Source organism: Perognathus longimembris, chromosome 4 (genome assembly GCF_023159225.1).
Source record: "Perognathus longimembris pacificus isolate PPM17 chromosome 4, ASM2315922v1, whole genome shotgun sequence".
Lineage (NCBI taxonomy): Eukaryota > Metazoa > Chordata > Mammalia > Rodentia > Heteromyidae > Perognathus > Perognathus longimembris.
In genome coordinates, this window is record NC_063164.1 from 44941331 (window position 1) to 44949333 (window position 8003).

The 8003-nt window shown below is 38.3% G+C and overlaps 1 pseudogene; it reads left to right on the top strand.

Moving 5' to 3' along the window:
- The first annotated feature begins 2369 nt into the window (after positions 1–2369).
- LOC125350855 lies at positions 2370–3204 on the top strand (annotated as a pseudogene).
- Positions 3205–8003: the final 4799 nt, after the last annotated feature.

Consider the following 8003-nt stretch of genomic DNA (forward strand, 5'->3'; position numbering starts at 1 on the left):
CTAATAATCTTCTTACAGTATCAGACATACCATATTTTTTTTACTTTAGGCCTTGGTTATTCATCTCTTTTACCATTTTGATACAACTTGAAATATTAACAAGTTCAGCGAAGATCCTTCTTCATTTGTCTCCCTCCAATTCTTCTGATTTGCATAGATCTTTTTGTCATCCATTTGAAGTTTTTATCCTGAGAGTTCTGAAACTTTGGAGGTGTTGCTTTCTGTACATCAAGGCTACAAAAATATGCTTATCTTATCTCTTATTTGGAGTCTGCCTTTCCAAACCAAGGCAGTGGTTTCTGGGTCTGATTCCCTTTCCCAGATGGCATGACAATTTGGAAGGCCAGAAGTCAGTCTGCCTTAAGTCCTGACATTGCCAATTCATCAACCAACCAATTCATCCTTGAAATAGGGTGGCCCAGAAATAGGTTCAGAAGAGCAGTTCGTAAATCTCTAGCTCTCATGTCTGAAAAATTAAATAATGAATTTGTTTCAGTACTTTTTTCTTTCAGATAATTCAATGGATAAATGAGGGGAAAAATCACAATTAAGAAGCAGAAATCTGGGGCTAGGAATATGGCTTAGCGGTACAGTGCTTGTTTTGCTTGCGTAAAGCCCTGGATTCAATTTCTCAGCACCACATAAACAGAAAAAGCCAGAAGAGGCACTATGGCTCAAGTGGTAGAGTGCTAGTTTTGAGCAAAAAGAAGCCAGGGACAGTGCTCAGGCACTGAGTTCAAGCCCCAGGACTGGCAAAAAAAAAAAAAGCAGAAATCTGATTTCCTGTGAGAGGTGACTCTAAACATATCATATTGTTTGTCCTTCTAACAAATACAGAAAAATGTTTTTCCATGTTATTAGAAGAAATATGGGGCCTTTCTCTCCCTTCTCTCTCTTCTCTCCCTTCTCTCCCTTCGCTTCCCTTCTCTCCCTTCTCTCTGGCCATGTGTCACCTCAGCCACAGGCCAGCTGTTCGGTAATAAACTTTTCTCTCCTGCCTGAATACCACGTGGTATTCTCCTTTACCAGCTACCTACTTTAAAAAACCCAACAACAACCTTGGTTCTAACCTTTAGGGAAGAAAAGGAAACTAGAGAGCCAGGCTGCTTAGGAGAATGAGATCTGAGGATCAAGGTTTGAAGCCAGCCCTAACAGAGAAATCAATCTGTGAGACTCTGATCTCCAATTAACTAGAAAAAAAAAAGCCAGAAGTGGAGCTATGGCTCAAGTGGTAGAGTATCAATCTTGAGCAAAAAATCTAAGGAGAGCAGCCTGTCCTGAGTTCAAGCCCCAGCCTCTACACAGAAATGAAAAAGAGAAAAGAAAAGGAAGTTGGGGAAATACCAGAAGGTAGAGGGAAGGTGACTATTGTGGGCTCCAAAGGAAAAGAAGTTTGGATAGGGATTAGGGTTTGTGTATTGAAAATTATAAGAAAACCAGTGATCACCACAAAGGAATTATCCCTAGGCTCATCCCTGTGGAAGAGGTATCATCTGCTTTGGAAATAGCTTGTCTACCTCTATCCCTGTGTGGAAGCAAGGGGTTTTTGTGGTAGCCCAGGCCTCAGGTTCCCGCCTTTTCCCTCACATCAGCATTTGGAAAGCAGATTAGGGGATGTACCTCCAGGAAAATATCCTCACCCCCAACTTCTTTCCTATATAGAATTTTCAGATCCTGAGGTTCGTGCTGGAAGGGGACTTGCAGTCAGCTGGGGATTTAACTAGACCCTCAGAGACTCAGTCTTTCTGATACAGGAAGTGCTAGCTTGGTACTAAGAATTGGAACCTTGTACACACTGCCCTACTATGTAACTGTACCCTTTTTGCACAACACCTTGTCAAAAAAATTGTGTTCAATTAATAAACAAATTTAAAAAAAAAAGAAAAAAAAGAATCAGAACCTAGGTATTATTATTGGCCTCGGTGAGGGGCAATTTGGCTGGAAAAATGAAAATCCATGAAAGCTAGCAGAGAAGAGAGAAGCCAGAGATTGATTCTCTCTCTCTCTCTCTCTCTCTCTCTCTCTCTCTCTCTCTCTCTGTCTCTCTGTCTCTCTGTCTCCCTGTCTCTCTGATTCTGTCTACCTATCTTTCTGTCATCTATCTATCCATCTATCTATCTTCTGTGTGTGTGTGTGTGTGTGTGTGTGTGTGTGTGTGTGTGTGTAAGGGACTAAGTGGTGACTTGAGCAGTAATGACCTGAAGAATGCATTGTTGCAAAGCCTACAGCAGCCACCTCTGTGGGACTTTCCACAAAGGAATCATTGCACAGAGATTTCTGGAACCTAGGAATTTCCCAAGTTAACTAAGGCACCGACCTGGTAGCTTTCAATAACCTCAACTGGCCCCAAGAGAGCCATGTGAGGTCACATGGGGCTGAGCACTCTGACTCAGTGCACCCATGCTGCCTATGCTGCTCTACCCCTTCAGCTGGGCACACACCTACATTCCCGTCGTCCCAGAGAGTCTTCTGGCCACTGTCTGCTGCCCCACCCCCTTCATGGTTGGAGTCCAAATGCGCTTTCGGCAGGAGGTGATGGACAGCCCCATGGAAGAGGGGCTGCTGGTGTATCTTTGTGAAGGAGTCTTCTTATTGTCAGTTGGTGATGAAAAAGACATCTTACCGCCGAAGCTTCAGGATGACATCTTAGCCTCCCTTGACCAGGGGATCAATGAGTTAAAGACTTCAGAACAAATCAATGAACATGTTTCAGGCCCTTTTGTGCAGTTCTTTGTCAAAACTGTCGGTCACTATGCTTCCTACATCAAGCGGGAGGCCAATGGGCAAGGCCACTTCCAAGAAGGGGCCTTCTATAAAGCTCTGACTTCCAAGACAAACCGGCAATTTGTGAAGAAATTGGTAAAGACTCAGCTCTTCTCTCTTTTCATTCAGGAAACTGAGAAGAGCAGGCATCCTCCTGCAGGTTACTTCCAACAGAAAATACTTGAATATGAAGAACAAAAGAAACAGAAGAAATCCAGGGAAAAGATGTGAAATAACAGCTGTGGTGAGCAAGAGACACTAGACCTGCAGGCTCATTCTGCACTTAGGTCCTGCCAGTGTGGTAGGAATGGTGGATCTCTCAGCCCCCAGAACCCACAGCCTCCTTCCGAGTCCTGGTGACTAGTTCTTGCTGTAAACTGGTGTGTAGAGTTTGGGATCTCTGTTGTCAGCTTTGTAAGGACTTTGAAGGCCTGACCTCAAGTTCACGGAACTGGCCTAAAGCTGCTTTTAAAAGTTTTTGCAGAGGTGACAGTGAGAAACAGTAATTACAGGTGTTGTAGGTGCTTGGTTAGAAGCTGCTACAACTGCCATCTCCTAGGAACCACTATTAAAAAATTCTTAACAGAGAAAGCTGTTGGGACCCAAGGCTTAAGTCTATAGACATTCAAGATGACTAATAAAGATGAAAATATTACCATTTCAAAAAAAAAAAAAAAGAAGAAATATGGGGTATTAAAAGTGATGCTCTCGTTAGAAAAAAGACTTAGCTCCTACTAAGGAGAAAAGGGAAAGAATAAACAATGCTGAATGGAACTCCAGGCTCTAGTAGATCAATAAAGGAGGAAATAAGCCAGTGGAGAGAACTGATGAAGAGGAGAAATGAACTCTATTCACAGATGTACTCACAGATAAGACTGATATAGGGTGGCAGAATCCAAACCCAATTGGTCCCTTTGGATTTCTTTCAAGATTGGATGGCAAACAATTGACCAAATTGAGTCATGACTATATATTAAGTACCAGCCAAGCCCTTTCTAAAGATGATGCTGAGCACAGAGCAGTACCCAACCTGAGAGCAATACTAATTCCACTATTTACTTATTTGTCAATTGTAACCACAATAAATAGGAATCTGTTTTTAGAGGCTGGCTTTTCAGGATTGAAAACAATGAGAATTCTTCACAAATGCCTTTTATTTTGTTAAGATTGTTTCTATGCTTTAACATAGGAAAAGCATGAAACATGAATTTCAGGGTGAACAATAAAACATGTTCTAAGTGAGAATGTAGTAACAGAGAGAAAAAGAGGGAGAAAGAAAGAGAGAGAAATCATAGCTACCCAAGTGAGTTGAAAACACTAGGTTTGAGTTCATTCTACCTTGAGGTTTTAAAGATTTTAGAAATATGATCTCAGAGCCAGGTTAATGACTTCGGTAAGTATTTAAGAGAGAGAGAGAAAGAGAAAGAGGACCTATGTTGCTTTAAAATGGAAGTAGGAAGATACAAACCAAAAAAAAAAAAAAAGAGGAAACAATGTGGAATCTACAGATGTGGATATTTGGAAAAACTCCAAATATAAAATAACTGCTTTTGATATAATTATCTTGTAAAGATTTATTTAAAACTAAATCCATTGTATGTTTGGAGCCAATGGTGAAATCCTGCAGACCAGTGAAACAAGACAGAAAAGATTATTTAGAAACTCCACATCTAGAAAATGGCATATGTTATTATTCCACCAGATAATTGAATAATCAGAAAATTATTATGAATTGAAAGCCCAGTTGAATTAATAAGACAGTTCAGTAAGTAAACTAAATAAAAGATGAATCAGGAAAATCAATAGAGTTTCTGTATTTTGCCAACAATCATTAGAAACCTTAACAGAGGTTAATCCCCAAAATGACATCTCACTGTTAATGCCTGAATCAGTCTTAATCAGTTTCCAAAGAACACTACCATGGAAATGAACATTTTTTTAAAACATTTAACATGCTGAAAATTAAAGCTACAAGCCAACCTACTGCAAGAACCAGGAATAAATATACAAAGAACTCTACATAGCAAACAGCTATGCATATTTTATATTACATATCCTTAATTGCTGAACAGCCAAGAAATAGTGCTTTATTTTTCTACATAGAAAACTATTTTTCTTTTTTTATAAATAATTATTTATTGCCAAAATGATGTACAGAGGGGTTACAGTTTCATACATAAGGCAGTGGGTACATTTCTTGTTCCACTTGTTACTTCCTCCCTCATTCCCCCCTCCCGCCTCCCCATTTCCCTCTCCCCCCACAAGAGTTGTACAGTTGCTTTACACCAAATGGTTTTGTAAGTATTGCTTTTGGTATCACTTGTCTTTTTATCCTTTATCTCTCGAGTTTGATATTCCCTTTCCCTTCCCTAGTTCTAATACAAGTATATACAGTATCCAGGGTACTCAGATAAGATACAGTAATAGTGGGGGCAAAACCACAGGAAGGGGATACAAGAGGAACAACAACAACAACAAACAAGCTACGGTTTCACATGGCACACATGGCATGTTGAAAATAATTACAACAATGATGTAACACTTGTTTCCATAACATGGAGTTCATTTCACTTAGCATCATCTTATGTGTTCATAAGGGCATAGCTATTGGACTACTGTGATATTCTACTATGACTAGCCTAAACCTGTACTAATTATTCCTGTGATAGAAACCATAAAGTCCATGTCTGTTTGGGTCTGGCTCACATTGCTTAGAATAGTTTTTTCTAAGTCCTTCCATTCCCTTATGAATGGGGCAATGTCATTCTTTTTGATAAGAGGCATAAAATTCCATTGTGTACATGTACCACATTTTCCTGATCTACCTGTCTACCAAGGGGCATATGGGTTGGTTCCTTATTTTAGCAATGACAAATTGTGCTGCAATGAACATTGTTGTGCTGGTAGCTTTAGTGTGTTCTTGCTTGTAATCTTTTGGGTAGATGCCCACGAGTGGGGCTGCTGGGTTGTAGGGGAGCTCTATTTTTAGCCTTCTGAGGAACCTCCATACTGCTTTCCAGAATGACTGAACAAGTTTACATTCCCACCAACAATGTAGTAGCTTTCCCTTTTTTCCACATCCCGTCCAGCATTTGTTGTTGTTAGTTTTCCTGATAATGGACATTCTTACTGGGGTGAGGTAGGATCTCAGTGTTGTTTTGATTTGCATTTCTTTGATGGCCAGTCATGTGTCTCTTGGCCATTCTCATTTCCTCTTCAGAAAAGTCTCTTTTTAGGTCTTTAGCCCACTTGTTGAGGGGCTGATGGTTCTTTGAGCATTTGTTTTGGAGGAATTTATCAAGCAAAAAAGGATACAAAAATTAATAATATCCATCTGGTGCAAATGTGAAAAGAATGATCATGAACCAGTATTATTACATAAGAAAAACAAACAGAAGGGTAGGGTTCTTTTAGAAAATGTAGCAAGAAATGAACAGAAATATAAGTTAATAGGAAGCAATACATCTATTTTAGTCTTTCATTAACTAGAAAAAAATGAAAATCCTAAGCCAGATAATAACATGGTCCTAACTTAAATCCACAAATTTTATAGTACTGGTCAATATTCACCAGAAGAATGTTGGATACTGCCATTACCATGACTCAAAACAAAACAACAACAACAAAAAAAACATGGAAACAGTATTAAAATAGATCCTCAGACTCTCCTGAGATTGTTCAGTTATACCTGACCACAGTAACAAAACTAAAGTTAAACACACACACACACACACACACACACACACACACACACACACACACACACTACCTCTTTCTTAGTACTTCTGGGAGGATTTGACTTCGAAACTACACTTAGAAATTAGAAATATTTAGGACTTAATGACTCTAAAAACATTATAGGTAAAAACTTATGAGGTATAGGCAGTTTGACTCAGAATGACACCTGGCTTTAAAGTATTTCATTATTATATAGAAAACATTATAATTGAATAATCAAAGTACTCAACTCTAAGTAAAAAGGTAAAACATTACATAATCCTGTTAGGATGTAATAAGTTAAGAGACCATAGTCACATGTTGGTGGCTCATGTCTATAATTCTAGTTACTCAAGAGGCTAAAATGTGAGGATCAAGGTTCAAAGATAACTTGGACAGGAAAGTTCAGAGACCCTTATGTGAAATGAAGTGAAGTGAAATGAAGCTGTGGTTCAAGTGGTAGAGCACTAGCCTTGAGGAAAAAAAAAAAACTAGGAGATAGAACCCTGGCCCTGAGTTCAAGACCCAGTACAATGGCACAAGAAAGAAAGATCAAAATTCTCATTCTAAAAACCAAAGCAAATCAAGTAATCTGAAAAATCATAATTGATGGGTCAATGAGAAATCTGAAGATACAAAAAAAATTTAAGTAAATTAATTCAAGAAGTAACTAGGCTCATCATAAAGCAAGAAGACTACAGCTGGATCTTTCTAGGCATTGTGACAAGAATGAGGACACCTATTTCACAGATGGCTTAAGGAAGAATGAGAAAAACTTGCAACAAAATTTCTACCACCATGAACCAATAAGTTTCAAAGAAGCTAGTCATAGAGCATACCTAAATGCATAGATGATTCTTTCCTATAGTTTCTACCTATACAAAATCAGCTCCCCAGCGACCTAAGAAGCTGAAAGTCAGAATATAAACAAGATAAAAATCATTGATAGCCAAGAAAGATACAAAATACCAAAAAAAAATCTAGAATCTCTTCAATATTTAGCATCTAAATACTACTGCTTTGACCTTTGAAACTGTTATAACCAGTGTTGAAATGAACCAATTGAAGAATGAATGAATGAGTCAGGACAATCTCAATAATAAGAGATGGCCATGTTAACTCAGGTATCCTTTAGGTGGACTGGAAAAGATGTAACAAGCCCCTTTTTTAGAGGCAAATATTAATTTCATGTCTAGTATTCTTGAATGAAAAAATTGCATCATCATAATATTTTAGTTATCAAATAGCATAATACATACAAATAAGCATGGAAATGAGACCCCTGGTCAGGATATAAAATTATCAATAGTGAGAAGACTTAATAATGGATTAGAAATTGGAATTATTAAATATGACCTTCAAAGTACTTGTAACAACAAAATGCTAGCAGATCTAAAGAAAAATTTGAACTGCATTCATGAAGTGATAATTTTCAGCAAAGACTTGGCAGTTATCTTCATGAAGAAAAAGAACAGAATCAAATGAATTCTAAACTTGGAAAGTGGAAATGGTTCCAAGTGCAG